The sequence below is a fragment of the Malania oleifera genome, chromosome 7 (assembly GCF_029873635.1).
Source record: "Malania oleifera isolate guangnan ecotype guangnan chromosome 7, ASM2987363v1, whole genome shotgun sequence".
In the NCBI taxonomy this organism is placed as follows: domain Eukaryota; kingdom Viridiplantae; phylum Streptophyta; class Magnoliopsida; order Santalales; family Ximeniaceae; genus Malania; species Malania oleifera.
The window spans coordinates 104,322,668-104,342,205 of NC_080423.1; positions in this window are offsets into that span (position 1 = coordinate 104,322,668).

Consider the following 19,538-nt stretch of genomic DNA (forward strand, 5'->3'; position numbering starts at 1 on the left):
TAAGATGGAGGATGGGATGCAAGGTGCTTGACCTCGCTTTGTTTACCTAAACGGTGCCAATTCTTTTTCTTACATGCATCTCATTAAATTAATCTGCTGATGGACCTTGAAAGTGGGGTAGCTGCATCATTTTGAGACTTTTTGAGGTGGGACAAACTTCGTGTTTTTGAATTGAATTTCAGATGGACACAAAGGATTCAATACCAAAATTGGGTGTTAATTGGAAAAAAAAAAGAAAAGAAAAGAGAATCATATGTCATCATGATGTAATTTGAGAACGTCCAATATTAATTAGGCACTATTTATAAAGTAGGTGTGCAGGGAGAGAATTTTTTAAATTTAAAAATCGAAATTGATTTTCATGTATCTTTCTCAACGTGAGCAACAAGAAAGATTACAATAGGTATTTAAGCCCTGTTAGACAGAGAAAAAAAAAGGCAAGAATATATTTTTTGTGCAAAGGGAATTGTGCAGGAAATAAAGGAGAAGGTAGAGACAAATCTCCATGTTGCCTTGACTTGTAGGATCAGATCTTCACGCACAGATTTGGTGCATCAAATCTCCACAAATCTTGAATCTTCCTCATTAAATGACGAATCTCCACAAATCTTAACGGATTGATGAGCATGCCAATTGTGAATGTAACGACCTGCTATTTATTATCCAGTTCTGTTTTTTTTTTTTTACTATGAAATTTATAATGCTCTAATACCATGCTGTAACGACATGCTATTTACTTTCCAGTTCTGTTTTTTTTTTTTTTTTTTTTTCTACTATGAAATTTATAATGCTCTGATATCAATTGGATTAAACCAAACCAACAACCTAAGCATCGAGAAGTTGAATTCATATAAACACAACCATATATAAATATGCACAATACCAGAGAGCTACAGTATTCCCAAACTATACATATATGACTGTTTCCCAAAATACCCTCAACTGGACTAGGGCTATACAAAAATACTCCCAAAAATACTCACTCGACTGATAGGGTGGTGCCGAAACCCCTTTACCTGCGAGCCTGATCTGCTGGCCTACTTGGATCGCCTGAAAAATGTTAGTTTGATAGGATGAGATGACGTTCAGTGAGATGAAATATGCTATTACTAGCGTGTGGCAAATGAGTTACAATACTATGAAAAATATGTTTCTATATAATCATGTATAACTGAATCTGTAAATACAGTACAAATAATATAAACCACCATTTTTTTGCATGTTACTTAACACATCTATATTTTAGGTTTCTATACATAATACTTTTAATATATATACATATATTCCTTGTGAAAGGACCCGAAAAATAATGATATTTAAATATTAAAGAGAGAGGGAAATGGAAACAGAAACAGAAGGAGGCAGCAGGCTTCGTCGACGACATTGCATTTTGGATGGAATAATACGAAAATTTTACACAAGGCCTCGTTGACGAACACAAGGAGTTCGTCAACGAGCTCGTAAGTATCGTCGACGAAGCCACGCCTCATTGACGAGAAGATGCTGAGAGGGGTTTTTGGACAGTTTGAAATTCGTCGACGAAATTATTGAAGGACTCATCGACGAGGTGACGTGTCTCGTCGACGAATCCAACTCTATAAATAGTGAAAACCCAGATTTTTATGAAATTTCAGCACAGGAAATCTTCTTTTCTCTCTCTCTACGTCCCTTTCTCATTCTCTCTTCGATTCCAGGCCCATTTCTTGCCGAATTGAAGATCTGAGGCTGCCACGACACTCCTGGCGAAGTTCTCTGCAAATCTGCCGGAGCTAGTCATTGGAGAAGTTGATTTGGATTTCGTTCCAATCTCACGGTAAGGTATTTTATTCAGTATTTTTTTCCCTCAGTTGTGAGAAATACAATACACGAAGAAATACTTATGTTTTGTTCTGGAGGAATTGATTTTTCAGGGTGTCGAGTGGAGAACTCTGTGGGTATAGGGCCAGAATTTAGTAGGGGCTTGACTTTTCAGAGTTAAATAAAGTACGGGAAATATGCTATGCTAGGGTTTTAAGAATATTAACAGAGCTTTCATAGATACATATATACCAGTTATTATGCAGTTTTTACAGAACAAATGTTTTAATGTTGTGTGGCCTGAGTAGATATTTTCCTGATGAAAAATGTGTACAGTACTTCAGCATATCAAGTTATATAGCATGTACATACAATTATTCACAGATGATTAACAAATAAATTTATATAGATTTTATTCAGTTCAATATATATCATAGTTTTTTATAAAATGCTATGTTTTCCTGAATACCATAACACACAGTTTATAAAGACAGATTATACAGTTATAGCATCGAGATGCTACAGTTACTCAGATTTTACAGTATTTACAGTACAAAATTATAGCGTTATGGTTATTTTGGAAACATGATGAAAACAGTAAAGGTATATATATATATATATATATATATATATATATATATATATATATATATAGATGTACTTATATATAATATTAGATCCCTGTGGAGATATTACAAACAGATATAGTTTACAGAGCACGGCATCGTTGCTATATATAGATAGAGTGTAACCACATATCTCAGATGGTGTGACGATACTGTCTAATCGTGCTCGGAGAGGATGCAGCTCCCAAATACACTGAGTAGAGGGGGCCGGTTAGACGAGGTAGCAGCCAGTCCCGCGCTTAGGAGTGGATGCAGTTTGACCGGCCTGAGGTAGTGCAGAGTATGATGACTTACCTAGAGGGCCGACCAGGTTAAGTCCCGCCTACGAGCTGCATAACCCTGTTATGAGGGGTCAAATCATGACATACATAGTCCTAGGGAAAGAACACAATTATGTATATGTATACAATTTTATAGTTTTTATTGTATATAGTATGTTATAGCAGTATGAATGATAGAAAGTTTAGATGATACAAATGTTTTAAGTTTTTATACATGTGTTTTATAGATTTGTCAAATCATGCAGTTTTAAATACTATTATTATAATTTTATGACTCGATCGCCACACACTAGTAATAACATATTTCCACTTACTGAGCGTCGACCTATCCCATTACTTTAACATTTTTTTCAGGTGAGCCAGCTAGGCGAGCAAATCAGGCTCGCGAATAGAGATCCCTTGGTCACCCTAGTTATAGGGTAAGTTTTGTGTAGGGTTTTGTATTTTTGGATAGTTAACACTGGAGAGAAAGATGTATTATGTAGCTATGGTTGAAATACTGAATTCTGGTATTGTATATACATGTATATGTGGTTATGAGATTTATGTTTTCCACTGCATAGGGGTGCCCATTATATTCAAAAATTAGAGTAATTTATTTAAAAAAAAATGAAAAAATTTTGAGGATGTTACACCCTATTTCTGTGAAATTGTGCATACATAATAATAATTGAAAACTTCCCTAGACGGATAACTGTATGTCATGATTTAACCTCTCATGAAGGGTTGTGCGACCCGTAGGCGAGATTTAATCTGGCTGACGTACTAGGATAAACCACTATACTCCGTGAGTCTGATCAACCCCCCTCAACCCATATCTGATGGGGAGTCTTTCCACACGTGGGCACTATGCGATCAACTTATCTATCACGTATTATCTAAATAGGTGGTTGCACTCTATACTGTATATAACAATGGTACTGTGTTCTGTAAACTATATCTATAATGGTCCATCAGGGTCTGATACTATATAATGTATCTCTATATACAACTATCTATTTTACCATAATTCTGTAATAACTGGATTAACCACAACGCTGTAGTAAACTATATCTATATTAATTGTGTTTCTGAAATTAACTGTAAATCTGTATGTCATGGTACTGTAAACTGTATAATCATGGTATTCTGTAATTGCTATAAAACATATCCGCTGTCTGTATATTCTGTAAAACATAACTCTGAAAAATATTGTAAAGCATGTTTCTATACTATATTTATATTCTCAAGCCACATAGTAATTAAAACATATTATTTATAATTGATAAACTGTATAAAGTTCTACTGTGAATTATAATCTGGTAAAAATATACATTTCATAATGAAAATCATTTTAGAACTGCCTAAAATAGCATATTTCCCTTACCCGACTCCTGCTAAAATCCCAGACCGTGACGGGTTTTACACCCGTAGGTTCCTCACTCAACACCCTGAAAACCATATATTCCAGAACAAAATATTACTATTTCTACGTCTACAACATTTCCTACAACTGTTGGAAAGCTAAATTTTTCTTAAAAGACCTTACTCTGAATCTAGGATGAAATCCAACTTTGTCCCACCGACGATTCGCTCCGGCAGACTTGAAGAGAACATCTCCAGGGGCGTTGTGGTGGCCTCAAATTGTCGATCTAGTGACTAATGGGGCCGAAATCGAAGAGAGAAGGGGGAGAAATTGAAAAGGAGGGAGAAAGTAAAGTTTTTACTGAAAATTTTGCTTAAAATTCGAGTTAAACACTATTTATACACTGACCTTCGTTGACGAGTCACATCATCTTATTGACGAGGTCATGAAGAAAGGTCATCGATGAACACCATCTCCTCGTCGACAAATTTTAGAGTTTAGTAACAACCTCTCAGTATCTTCTCGTTGACGAAATATACCCTATGTTATCCTCGTCGACGAATCCCCTTTATTAGTCAACGAGTCCTTGATTAATTTCCTGGGTTATTATACAGCCTCTTAGCATCTTCTCGTCGATGAAATATACCCTCCTTCTATTACTGTTTCCATTTCCCTACCTCTTTATTATTTAAATCCCATTATTCTTTAGGTTGTTACAGTGAAGATATACTTGATTGTGAGCATATGCTTCCTTATTACTCCAAAGTGTCGTAATCTCTTTATTTCTCCACGTAGCTGTAGTGACCCTAATTTTCTTTAACATAAAATGTAATATAATGAATAAATGGTCAACCCGAACCCGTGGGTAACGGGGACACCTATCAATCATAGCGGAAGCTTAAGTAGCAGTAAAATAAAATCTCAATCATTCAACAGTGAAACATAATACCAGAGTTATTTACATTTCAAAAATACTATATTTATTTACGATCTTTCAAAAAGTCAAAAATGACACTAGGACCTTACAACAAAAATCTTCTAGTCCTAGTTCAATGCTTACCCTTCTAGTAGGGAAGCTCCACTCACTCAACGATGGCCTTGACCTGCTGGTTTCTCTGTGTTTCCTGAAAAATGTGTTAATGTTGGGGGTGAGACACTTCTTAGTAAGGGAAAATAAACTAAATACAGCTGTGTGACACATGAACATTTAATGCAATCATATATATACAGTACAATTCATTTTTCCGTACACATTCATCGTCGTAAAATAAATCATCATAAACTTTCATATTTACTCGTAAATGATATCATAAATAATGCATCTGTTATACTGATAGTACTGAAATTACTGAAAACTTACCTAGGATGAATAGTTAGCTAATGTAATGTATTACCCCCCATGACGGGTTGTGCAGCTTGAAGGCGGGACCTGACAATGGCTGGCCGACCATTGCCGAAATCAAATATGTCTGTAAGTACGATGGGCCCGCCACACCCTGGTCTGGAATTCCAGGTAGACGTCCACACTTTACTGAAAGCCACATCGACTACCCATCTCCCATCCCCTCGTGGGATGGTTAGCACTAATCTGACATAGATATTTGATCTACACATATAGTTACGGTATCGAGCCCTGAACTGAACTAAACTAACATCCTGGTTGTAATAACATATAATACATGAACATACATAACATCATCATGGCCTCGTGCCGAAAACATAGATACGACCTCGTGCTGAAATCATAAATACATGGCCTTACGCCAAAATTGTAAATACGGCCTCGTGCCGATAATATAAATACATGGCCTCGCTCCAAAATCATAAATACGGCCTCGTGCCGATAATATAAATACATGGCCTCGCGCCAATAACATAAATACGTTTCAGGTATTTACATTCTGAAAATAACTCATTTTTCACATATTCGTCAAACTTAGTATAACATAACTCGTCTTTTCAAAACACCTGGAAATATGCTTCCTCGTAAAATCAATTATATCTTAATTCACTTCACATAAAAAATAATGTTCATGCCACACATATGCCGTTTAAAGTCATGCTTCATATTCTAAAAATCATCATTTCTGGCATCTCGTACATACATATACATTTCTATTATAATAGCAGTATTTTCCAAACATACGTTTCATATGTAATATACAAAGATAGCATAGGCTTTTATGAAAATAAATGTGCTCATAATTAATAATAACATGCATGGAAAATAACTGCTTTAGTTTATTCCCTTACCTAGTTACTGAGAAAGCCCCCAAAATATCCTAGGCTAACCCCCGTATGACTTGCTGATCAATACTCTGAAATTCAAAACCCCCAGTACTAAACATCAGTATTTTCATGCGCACATCAATTTCTATAACTACCAAAAAGTCTAGTTTGGCTTAAAAAGCCTTACCTCAGCCTAGGGATGATTTCCAACTTCGTTTCCCCAACGATCTGCTACAGCAAACTTATAGGGAACTTTGCGAAGAGCGAGGTAGTCTCAGATCTTTGATTCGGCGTAAAACTAGCCCAAGATCGAAGAGAGAGAGTGAGAGGGCCGAAGAGGAGAGAGAGAGAGAGAGTAGAGAGGAAGCTTCAAATGATGTTTAAAATCGGATGTTTCATATATATATATATAGACAGCAGAATTTGTCGACGAGCCTGATTTTTGTCGATGAGTTCTTCATAAATTTCGTCGACGAGACCTATATTCGTCGACGAAATTCAGGCTATCTCAGAACCCTTCTCGGTATTTTCTCGTTGACGAAACCCTGTGTTCATCGACGAAATCTTTAAAGCCTTCGTCGATGAAACTCTGTGTTCGTCGACGAAGCTTGGCAGCTTCCCTTCTTTTCCCTTTTTCCAATTTTTCTTTCTTTATTATTTAAATTTCATTTAAAATTCAGGTCGTTACATTCTCCCCTCCTTATAAAATTTCGTCCTTGATATTCATGTAATTCATCATCCCTTATGAGGCAAAAATGGTCTACTTATTTTATTACTCACCCTCACTTATGGTGGAGGAATACCGTGGTTACAACTCAAGTTCTAGGAGATTACATATATCAAAAGAAAATTCCTCCCAAAACTAAAATATCTCACGCTATTTAAACATTACATATTTTACTTACATTTCTAATTACATTTATGCTTCTGGGAATAGTTGCGGATATTTCTGTCTGATCTGCTCTTCGAGCTCCCAAGAAGCCTCTTCTGTTGCATGATTCCTCCACAAAACCTTTACTTGAGGAATCTTCTTGTTACGTAGCTCCAGTACTTTCCTATCCAGAATCTGCATTAGTACCTCCTTATAGGCTAGTGAGTCACTGAGCTCCAACTCACCATAACTGATAATATGAGAAGGATCTGGGACGTATTTCCTCAACATCGATACGTGGAATACGTCGTGAATTCTGGATAATGAAGGTGGTAAAGCGAGCCTGTAGGCCACCGGTCCCACTTTCTCTAAAATCTCAAACGGACCAATGAACCCAGAGCTAAGTTTACCCTTCCAACCAAATCTCATAACTCCTTTCAACGAAGCTATCTTCAAAAATACGTGGTCCCCCACATCAAACTCCAAATTCTTGCGGCGATTGTCGACATAACTCTTCTATCGGCTCTAAGCTGCACTGATTCTTTCCTTGATAAGCTGAACCTTGTCGTATGTCTGCTGCACAAGCTCCGGTCCCACTACATGCTGCTCACCCATCTCGTCCCAATATAAAGGAGTTTGACATCTCCCACTGTACAAGGCCTCAAACGGTGCCATGCCAACACTAGATTAGTAACTGTTATTATACGCAAACTCTACTAGTGGCATGAACTGAGTCCAGCTACCCCCAAAGTCCAACAAGCATGCACGGAGCATATCCTCTAATATCTGTATCGTCCTCTCAGTCTGCCCATCTGACTGAGGATGGAATGCCGTACTAAACGATAACTGAGATCCCAGAGCCTCCTACAAGCTCCTCCAAAATTGTAATTTAAATCGTGGGTCTCGGTCTGACACAATGGATACAGGCACCCCATGAAAACGAACTATCTCCTGAATGTAAATCTCCGCTAAACGGCTGAGGGAATAACTGATCTTGATAGGAATAAAGTGGGCGGTTTTTGTTAACCGGTCAAAAATCACCCAAATGGCATTCTGACCATGTAAAGCCGTCGGCAGTCTTGAAACAAAGTCTATAGAAATATGATCCCACTTCCACTCTAGGATAAATAACGACTGCAACTGTCCTATCGGCCTTTGGTGCTCAGCTTTGACCTGTTGGCACGTCAAACATTGGGCTACATATTCAGCAATCTCCCTCTTCATTCCACTCCACTAGTAAAAATCTCGCAGATCTCTGTACATCTTCGTACTACCTAGATGGACTATATACAAAGATCTGTGAGCCTCCTCTAAAATCGTCCTCCTAATGTTAGCATTTGCCGAAACACACAGTCTGGAACGAAACCGCAAAGCTTCGTCATCTGAGATGCAGAATTCCTCTCCCTGACCACTCTGTACCTTGTCTATTACCACTACTAACTCTGGATCTTCTTTCTGGGCGTCTTTAATTCTTTCCTGCAGAGTAGGTTGTACTACTAGGATGGTAATACATACTGGGGTGTTACTCTCCATCAACTCAATGCCAAGTCTCTCCAGGTCCATCATGATCTGACGCTGGATCTCCATACCTGCTAACGCTGATACTCCAGACTTCCTGCTTAGTGCACCAGCTACCACATTTTCTTTCCTCGGGTGATAAGTAATGGTACAGTCAAAATCTTTAATCAGTTCTAACCACCTTCTCTGTCTCATATTCAATTCCTTCTGGGTGAAGAAATACTTCAAACTCTTGTGGTCAGAAAAAATATCGCATTGCTCGCCGTACAAGTAATGCCTCCAAACTTTCAGTGTGTGTACCACTGCAGCCAACTCAAGATCATGGGTAGGGTAGTTCTTTTCGTACTCTTTCAACTATTTAGACGTATACGCCACCACCCTGCCATGCTGCATCAACACACAGTCAAGTCCCTTCAAGGACGCATCATTGTAGATGGTATAACCCTCACCCCCAGATGGAATGATCAATACCGGCGCTATGACTAATCTCTGCTTCAGCTCCTGAAACTCGTAATGCCCATACCTGGTCCTAAAAGCCGTCTTTGATACATCTTCTGCTCTCACCTTCACCTGATGGTAACTTGATCTGAGATCGATCTTGGAATACACCCGTGTACCCTGGAGCTGATCAAACAAGTCATCTATACAGGGTAGAGGATACTTGTTCTCTATAGTCACTTTATTAATTTCTCTGTAATCTATACACATCCTCATAGACCCGTCTTTCTTCTTTACAAAAAGCACTGTAGCTCCCCACGGAGATACCCTAGGCCGTATAAAGCCTTTATCAAGTAAGTCCTGCAACTGGTCTTTCAATTTTGCCAACTTTACTGGCGCCATTCGGTACGGTGCTTTAGAAATTGGTGCTGTACCTGAAAGTAGATCAATAGAAAAATCTACTTCACGATCAGGCGGCTAACCTAGTAACTCATCTAGAAACACATCTGTAAATTCTTTCACCACAGGCGTATTAATAAGATTTAATTCATTTTATGACATTTCCTTCACAAAGGCCACGAATCCCAGATCCTCGCTTGAACTGCGGAGACCATCTGAGGTAAGGATTGCACTCGTGACCCTGCAAATCTAAATTCTGGTTTCCCTTGAGGTCTGAATATCACTTCTCTAGCACGGAAGTTTATAATAGCAGAATTAGCCGCTAGCCAATCCATGCCGAAAATAATGTCAAACCCGTGCATATCTAATACCACCAAATCAGCAGATAAAATCTTCCCCTGAACATCAACTGGACAACCACAAAGTATCCTACTACATCTCACTGCTGACCCGGTCAGTGTAGCCACTAACAGCTCAACATCTAATGATTGTGTTTCTGCCCCACATAGTTTAACACACTCCAAAGACACAAACGAATGTGTGGCACCAGAATCAAAAAGTGCAATAACTTTAAATGAAAACATACTAACAGTACCTGTCACCACGTCGCCGGCCGCCTTAGCGTCGCCCGGCGTCAAAGAGAAAACTCTAGCTGGGGCCGTATTCCTCTACTGGCCTCCTCGTGGTGCCTGGTGACCTCCTCGTGCAAGTATAGGAGCAGGAGCAGTACCAGTATGTGTCAGACACTCCCTCATCATATGGCCTGACTCCCCACACCTGTAGCAGACACCTTGCCCAGCACGACACTCCCCTAGGTGTCTCTTCCCACAAGATAGGTAAGATGGAGATGGTTGCGCACCCTGGAAACCGCGGTGCCCGGTCTCCTGTCTCTGGTCCCTATGATAGCCACCTCTCTTCCATGTAGCATGGCCGACTCCCTACTGGGAACCAGAAGGTGTAAACCTCTTCTTCTACCTCTGCTCCTCAGCCTCAAACCAATCACCAATCTCTGCTATAGTGGCTCGGTCAACAAGCTCGGAGAAGTCCCGCAACTTCAGTATCGATGCCTACTTATAAATTTCCCTCCTTAGACCTCTCTCAAACTATCGTATCTTCTTTACCTCATCTGGAATAATGTACAGGGCGAAGCGGGATAACCTAATAAACCTCGCCGCGTACTGCTGTACCGACAGTTGTCCCTGCTTCAGATTCAGGAACTCTACAATCTTAGCCTCCTTGGAAGAGGTTAGAAAATATCTGTCAAAGAAAATCTCCTTGAACCGTTCCCACGTCATCTCTACAGGTATGGTCCTCTGCTGCTCTAAATGTCTCACGGCCGACCACCATCTTTCGGCCTCCCCAGTCAGTTTATAGGTGGCAAACATCACCTTCTACTCCTCTGAGCACTGCAGTACTGCAAATATCTTCTCTATCTCTTGCACCCAGTTTTTCGCGACTGTAGGGTCTGTCCTTCCTAAGAAAGCCGGAGGACTCATCTTAATAAACTTCTCAATCGAACTACCGTGGCCTGCCGATGGACCACCCTGTTCCCTTGAACTCCTAGCAATTTCTGTCATAACTTGCTGTGCTACGTTGCGTAAGACTGCATCTAAATCACTACCCGCAACGCCTAAGGGTCCAGCACCCTCACTCCCACTGGCATGGGCACTATTGCCACCAAGGTCCATCCTGAAAACAAGTAACTTAACTCAAAACCTCCTTCTATATACTTATCACTCAACTCATATAATATTTTTCTCCTAATTAACTTGTCATTCCTGATCTTTACTCAAGGCTGAATCCAGCAACCTAGATACCTGACCCGATGATATTTTACAATGACTTTCTTGAAATCGTCACCCCAGGAAAACCATACAAACCACCACGGAAGTTTTGCATCTAGCCTACAAAACCATACCTCAAATTCACTTATCCTATACTCTGGTATTATTACTGCTGCACTCTGGAGTCTACAGAATCTAATATCCTAGGCTCTGATACAAAATGTAGCAACCATCAATAAAATATAACATAATAAATAAAGATGGTCAACCCGAACCCGTGGGTAACGGGGACACCTGTCAATCATAGTGGAAGCTTAAGCAGCAGTAAAATAAAATCTCAATCATTCAACCATGAAACATAATACCAGAGTTATTTACATTCCCAAAATACTATATTTATTTACAATCTTTCAAAAATTCAAAAATGACACTAGTCCTAGTTCAACGCTTACCCTTCTAGTAGGGAAGCTCCACTCACTCAACGGCGGCCTTGACCCGCCGGTTTCTTTGGGTTTCCTGAAAAATGTGTTAATGTTGGGGGTGAAAGACTTCTCAGTAAGGGAAACTAAACTAAACACAGCTGTGTGACACATGAACATTTAATGCAATCATACATATACAGTACAATTCATTTTTCTGTACACATTCATCGTCGTAAATTTTCATATTTACTCGTAAATGATATAATAAATAATGCATCTGTTATACTGATAGTACTGAAATTACTGAAAACTTACCTAGGATGAATAGTTAGGTAATGTCATGTATTACCCCCCATGACGGGTTGTGCAGCTTGAAGGCGGGATCCGACAATGGCTGGCCGACCATTGCTGAATCAAATATGTCTGAAAGTACGATGGGCCCGCCACACCCTGGTCCAGACTGCCAGGTGGACGTCCACACTCTACTAAAAGCCACTTTGACTATCCATCTTCAATCCCCTTGTGGGATGGTTAGCACTAATCTGACGTAGATATCTGATCTACACATATAGCTACAATACCGAGCCCTGAACTGAACTAAACTAACATCCTGGTTGTAATAACATATAATACATGAACATACATAACATCATCACAGCCTCGTGCCGAAAACATAGATACGGCCTCGTGTCAAAATCATAAATACATGGCCTCGCGCCAAAATTGTAAATACGGCTTCGTGTCGATAATATAAATACATGGCCTCGCGCCAAAATCGTAAATACGGCCTCGTGCCGATAATATAAATACATGGCCTCGCGCCAATAACATAAATACGTTTCAGGTATTTACATTCTGAAAATAACTCATTTTTCACATATTCGTCAAACTTAGTATAACATAACTCGTCTTTTCAAAACACCTGGAAATATGCTTCCTCGTAAAATCAATCATATCTTGATTCACTTCACATAAAAAATAATGTTCATGCCACACATATGCCGTTTAAAGTCATGCTTCATATTCTAAAAATAATAATTTCTGGCATCTCGTACATACATATACATTTCTATCATAATAGCAGTATTTTTCAAACATACGTTTCATATGTAATATACAAAGATAACATAGGCTTTTATGAAAATAAATGTGCTCATAATTAATAATAACATGCATGGAAAATAACTGCTTTAGTTTATTCCCTTACCTGACTACTGAAAAAGCCCCCAAAATATCCTAGGCTAACTCCCATATGACTTCCTGATCAACACCCTGAAACTCAAAACCCCCAGTACTAAACATCAGTATTTTCATGTGTACATCAATTTCTATAACTAACATAAAGTCTAGTTTGGCTTAAAAAGCCTTAGCTCAACCCAGGGATGATTTCCAACTTCGTTTCCCCAACGATCCGCTCCGGTAAACTTGTAGGGAACTTTTCCAGGAGCGTCGTGGTAGCCTCAGATCTTCGATCTGGCGTAAAAGTAGCCCAAGATCAAAGAGAGAGAGAGAGAGAGAGAGAGAGAGAGAGAGAGAGAGAGAGAGAGAGAGAGAGAGAGAGAGAGAGAGAGAGAGAGAGAGAGTGGAGAGGAAGCTTCAAATGATGTTTAAAATCAGATGTTTCATATATATAGACAGCAGAATTCGTCAACGAGCCCGATCTTGGTCGACGAGTTCTTTATAAATTTCGTTAACAAGACCTTGTATTCGTCGACGAAAATCAGGCTACCTTAGAACCCTTTTCGGTATTTTCTCATCGACGAAGTCTTTAAAGCCTTCATCGACGAAACCCTGTGTTCGTCGACGAAGCTTGGTAGCTTCCCTTCTTTTCCCTTTTTCCAATTTTCCTTTCTTTATTATTTAAATTTCATTTAAAATTCGGGTCGTTACAGTAGTAGCATGCTATGAGGTGTCAAGCTTATGATTTATGTTAATATCCTCTTGCAAACTTGGCTGAGGCTGGAGGCTAAATTGGATGCTAAAGGAAATGAGAAGCTTTGGACATGGGCATCGTAAAAATGTCTGCAACTTGATGAGTAGTGGAGATATGATGAGTAACAAGGAGACCGAGCGTAACCTGTTCACGCACAAAGTGATAATCTAACTTGATGTGCTTGCTTCATGCGTGGAAAACTAGATTGACTGTCATGTGAAGAGCACTGAGATTGTCACAAAACAACATAGGAGGATGGTTAAGAGGTACTCCAAGGTATTTGAGAATGAATTGGAGCCACGTAAGTTCAGCAATAGTGTGGGCCATCGCTTTATATTCCGCTTCAGTGCTAGAGCGGGAAATGGTATTCTGTTTTTTTGCACACTAGGAGCTAGGATTATGACCAAGAAAGGTACAATATTCGGTCGTGGAGCGTCGAGTAGTAATACAACCTGCCCAATTTGCATAAAAAAAAAAGCATAGAGATCAAGTGTAGTGTGAGAAGTGAAATTGAGACCAAGAGAAATAGTCCTTTTGATGTACCACAAAATTCTACGCACCATTTTAAGATGTGTAATAGTGGGTGCATGCATGAATTGTGAAATAAAATTAACACCATAGGAAAGATTAGGACAAGTAAGTATTAGATATTGTAAGGCTCCAATGATCCCTCGGTAGAAGTTGGGATCATCAAGTGGAACATCACCGTCAAGACCCTTAGTCTTAGCTTCTAAAGGAGTACTCATAGGCTTGCAATCCTCCATCTTGGGTTTTTCAAGAATGGTAAGAGCATGGTGAGATAGTGAGAGATGTAGTCTTTCAGTGGTGTGTGTAATCTCAATCCCAAGAAAATGGTGGACTGGCTCGGTATGTAAGGTCTTGATAAAGTTGTCTAAGAGCTGCGGATTTGAACCTATGAGAAACATATCATCGACATACAATAGAAGAATTAAAGTTCCATGAGGTGAATGCAAGACAAAGAGAGACGAGTTAGCTAAGCTACAAAAGAAACCATGTTAAAGGAGAAAAGCACTAATGCAACGCCCCGAACCTAAAATCCGGGTCTGGCGCGTTATACCTGATAAAATCCTGATAATCCATAATTCATGATATACGCAGTGAAAAACATAAACATAATTTCCATATAACATAATATCAGAGTTTATTAATTCTAACTAAAATCCATAATAAATCATCCATCACCTGCATTCTATAAATCTACATAACTCCCAAAACAGTTCAGTATTTTCACAATCATTCCTTACTCAATAACCTTAAAACATAAAGACATAAAACATAAATATTTATATTCCCCAAAATTAACATAGAATTATACCCTTTTCTTTTAATACTTCTCAAAAAGTCTAAAAACCTCGAGCTCTCAAAGCTCAATCTCGAGGAAATCCTGAAAAAGATAAATTCATATTCGGGTGAGACACATCTCAGTAAGGGAAGAAACATACATATTAAAATAGCGTGTGGCCAACATGAGGTATATAAATATCATTTTATTGATATTTTTCAAATCATTAACATAACACTAAAATCATTTTCTGAGTCTAATCAAACACATGCAGATATTTAATCCAAGAGATAACCCAAGAATAGGGGTGATTACTCGCCCATACAAGTAGCACCCCTCTGCTCTGATACTTAGGTAACCCGAAAGTTACTACTGAAGCATACAAGAGCACGTACCTTACTCAGCAAGCCCTCAAGTGTTAAATTGATCTTGTACTAACACCGTTCAACAATAGCTTATTGGCAAAGGCCCTAAGGATAGGGAAATCTACCCGCTCATACAAGTAGGTTCCCTTTACCCTAGTATGTTATGCACCTACTGCCACATCTGTAACTACTAGTGCACTCGCCTTACTTAGCAAGCCCTCAGGCAAAAGGTATGCTTCGCCCAATCGTAACATGTTTTATGTACATACATACATCTAATAACATAATTCATCATTCTTTCTATCATTATTCAATCATACACATATGTTCATATTCATAGCTTAACATTGCATTGCATTTCACTTTAAGTGACTCTTTCCCATTTGTATCATTCACGTTTTATATTTCATTTCATTGCATTGTTATTCCATTGTCATTTCATTGCATAACGTTTTCATTTCATTCCTTCGTACTACAGCTAGTCTTTAGCCATCATCAGTCAGTTCACAAAGAAATGCACTAGAATATGCTAACACAACTCCTTTTAGCTGTCATTAGTTAGTCTACATAGAAATGAGCTAGATCTACTAACATGGTTGTCTTTCAGCTATCTTACATTTACGTGGTTGCATTTAACATGCACAGGCAACATTGTTCATATCACATTTTATTTATAATATCTTTCTTACTTAGCCTGCATCTCATACATTTAACATATATTTGCACAGAATCTTATGCTACACAATTTAACAGTAAAAATTCATACATATTCCTGTAAAATAGGCCAACCCACATTTATATGCTGGAAATACATTTATTTTCTTACATAATTCCTTAGAAATCACTTTTCACTTTCATTCATTTACTTTCACATATACATAACTACATAAGCAATCCTAGGCTCAGGAAACATATTTTTACATGGTTGGCATTTTATAATTCACACCAAAACATACATATAATATAACATAATTTATTACCTTTAATTTCATAAAATCTGATTTAATATATAATTTTCTCTTACTTGGTTTCTTGAACTACGCCAATAGGGACTCCGAAAAAATGCCTCCAGCTCTCACCCGGACCCTGATTCAAAAACCCCAGTTCCATTAACTTAACCCTAAATAAAATACTATTTAAATATTTTCTCGGGCCATAATTCCCAAATAATAGTTATATTCACAAATATAACCAATTTGCCAAATTTTTCAAATCCCACTCTCATTTTGGAGTGGGGCCTAGAAAACCCAAATATGAAGTTTACCTACGTCAAAATGACGACAATCGCAACTAGGACCATGTGGTGGTGCCCGATCATCGATTTAGCGGAAGATTTAAAGTGAAACTAGGAAAATGAGAAAAATTACCTTTCCCCAGGAATAGTGTCTAAGCCATTCCATTGACAAATTCGCTCTGGTAGACATGTTGGCGGTGTTACTAGGAATCCAACAGCACCTTTCGTTTCCTGATCCGCTGCAAATCCATCGAGAAATTGAGAGAAGGAGAGAGACAGAGACAAAACGAGCTGGACGCGCAGGAAAGAAAAATTGAGGGGGGGGGGGGGGTTGGCGTGCATCAGAAGACAAAATTCTTCCTGAAGCAAAAAAGCTTCAGGAAGTTAACCTTTATATATATATACGAAATTTGTTACCCGATCTTTCATTTCCATAATTCTACGATTTACTATATCTTACACCATAATTCTCACAACACAATTATATACTTTAAATCCAATACACATCCAAGTTCTCCATATAAGGACCAGTCTCACGGCTAAGAAACATCACCATCGATGGATTTACCATGGTTTTCTAAAACCGTCGACTGAATCAGAAAATCATAGAAGTCCGCCAAGAGATTTTTGCCACCAAGCTATAAGACAAAATCCTATACTTCCCCACACCACACTTGCTTCTTAGTACCTAACCTAACCTATCCATCTAGCATCCTTATCCTAACTGATTTCTATACTGTGGTATAAATCATTTCTAATAATATTCTAACATTTCCATATCCAGGCGATGTGAAATTAATCACACTTCTGACTGGACATTGCTCTGATACCATAATGTAATGCCTCGAACCTAAAATCCGGGCCCGACGCGTTATACTTGATAAAATCCTGATAATCCATAATTCATGATATACGCTGCGGAAAACATAAATATAATCTCCATATAACATAATACCAGAGTTTACTAATTCTAATTAAAATCCATAATAAATCATCCATCACCTGGATTTCCATAAATCTACATAACTCCCAAAACATTTCAGTATTTTCACAATCATTCCTTACTCAACAGCCTTAAAACATAAAGACATAAAACATAAATATTTACATTCCCTAAAATTAACATAGAATTATACCCTTTTCTTTTAATACTTCTGAAAAAGTCTAAAAGTCCCCGAGCTCTCAAAGCTCGATCTCGAGGAAATCCTGAAAAAGATAAATTCATATTCGGGTGAGATACATCTCAATAAAGGAAGAAACATACATATTAAAACAGCTTGTGACCAACATAAGGTATATAAATATGATTTTAATAACATTTTTCAAATCATTAAGATAACACTGAAATCATTTTCTGAACCTAATCAAACACATGCAGAGATTTAACCCATGAGATTACCCAAGGATAGGGGTGTCACGCTCCCTGTGACAAACACACCATTTACATCTCCATGGCACGGGTTGTGCGGCTCGAAGGTTGGACTAAGGTCGTGGGGGATCCACCCAGACAGTAGTAATCTATACTCTCTAACATACTCCGCGAGTACACACAACTCCAACTACTGGTCCGATTGCCCTCACCCAGGGGTGCATTCTCCTCACGTAGGCAAATCAAACAAGGCCACCCTACACCTCCTAGCACAGGTGTGGGCGCACACGGCCACATAACAAATCTCAAGAAATAGTACCGTGCTCACAATACATTGGTCCCTAGGGTTCCTAAAGCATAACATGCAATTTAGATAATTGAAACCATCATTTAAAATATCAATTCACATATATTTTATGTTATTCCAAAAACCTGGCCCCCGGTCACAAAATATAAGCCGACATATAGTCATCAATTAAAAATCAGCCCTCGACCATCAAATAATAATCCTAGCCCTTGGCCAATCAAATAGTACCTAGACATTGGCCGTTATTTCAAACTCCTGCATTTCATAAGCAGTTCCAGTATTTTCACAAGCATTTCCAGTATTTTTCACATCAACTCTAGTATTTCTCAAACAATTCAGTATTTCAAAATTCCAAATCCAGATATACAATAATTCATACAAATTAAATCATCTGTCACACAATGTTCCACATTTTAACATATCCATATAAATAAACAAACTTTTCACCATTCATTTTATTCAAAAATACCATACCATATATCCTAAGTTTGTAAAATCCATTTCGAACGGTTGGTTTTCAAAATAACTTTTAAATTCCCAAATGAATAAATAAATTTATATAAACATAACAATTAAATTGATTCAATTTTCATAAAATTACTGACTTAACTTAATCCCCTTACCTGATTTATGAAAAAGCCCGATAACACCCCGACCTACGCCTCAGGTAACTTTTCCTAAAATTTCTCTAAGTTCTGAATACCATAAATAGCCCAATAAAAGTCTAAATTATCAAACTTACCCCCGATTTAGGATTGGTACCCTGGAGTTCCAATTCGAAAACTCGCTCTGGTTATATTGTAGATAATCTCCCTACGAGTTTCTTGGTAATTTTCGTTCGTTAATTAGGCCTATGGTTTAAGAGAAATTGAGATAAGTTTGAGATTTGGCCTTACCCTAGGAGTTATGCCTACGCCACGCCCACGACAAATCCGCTCCACTAGAAATGTTAGTAGCGACGAGTAGAGCTCAACGGTATTTTTGGATTTTTGATCGGCCAAATAATGGAGATAAGATGGAGGAGAGTGGGAGAGAGGACGCGAGGAGAATAGAGGAGTCATGCGTAGCAGCTTCAGAGGCAACCCTCTATAAATTCAATCCTGAGAAATCTCAGGATTGAATCTCCTCTTTATCCATATAACATATTATTATTGTAATAACCCAAGAAAAAAAAATGAATAATAATAATAATAGTTAGTATAAAAAAAGAAAGTGTTTCTCTGTTAGGATCCTTGATTCCATGTTTGATGCCTAAGAAAGACCTTATCTAAGCGAGTGCTCAGAGACCATTGCGGCTTAGTTGCTCCCTAGAGGTCA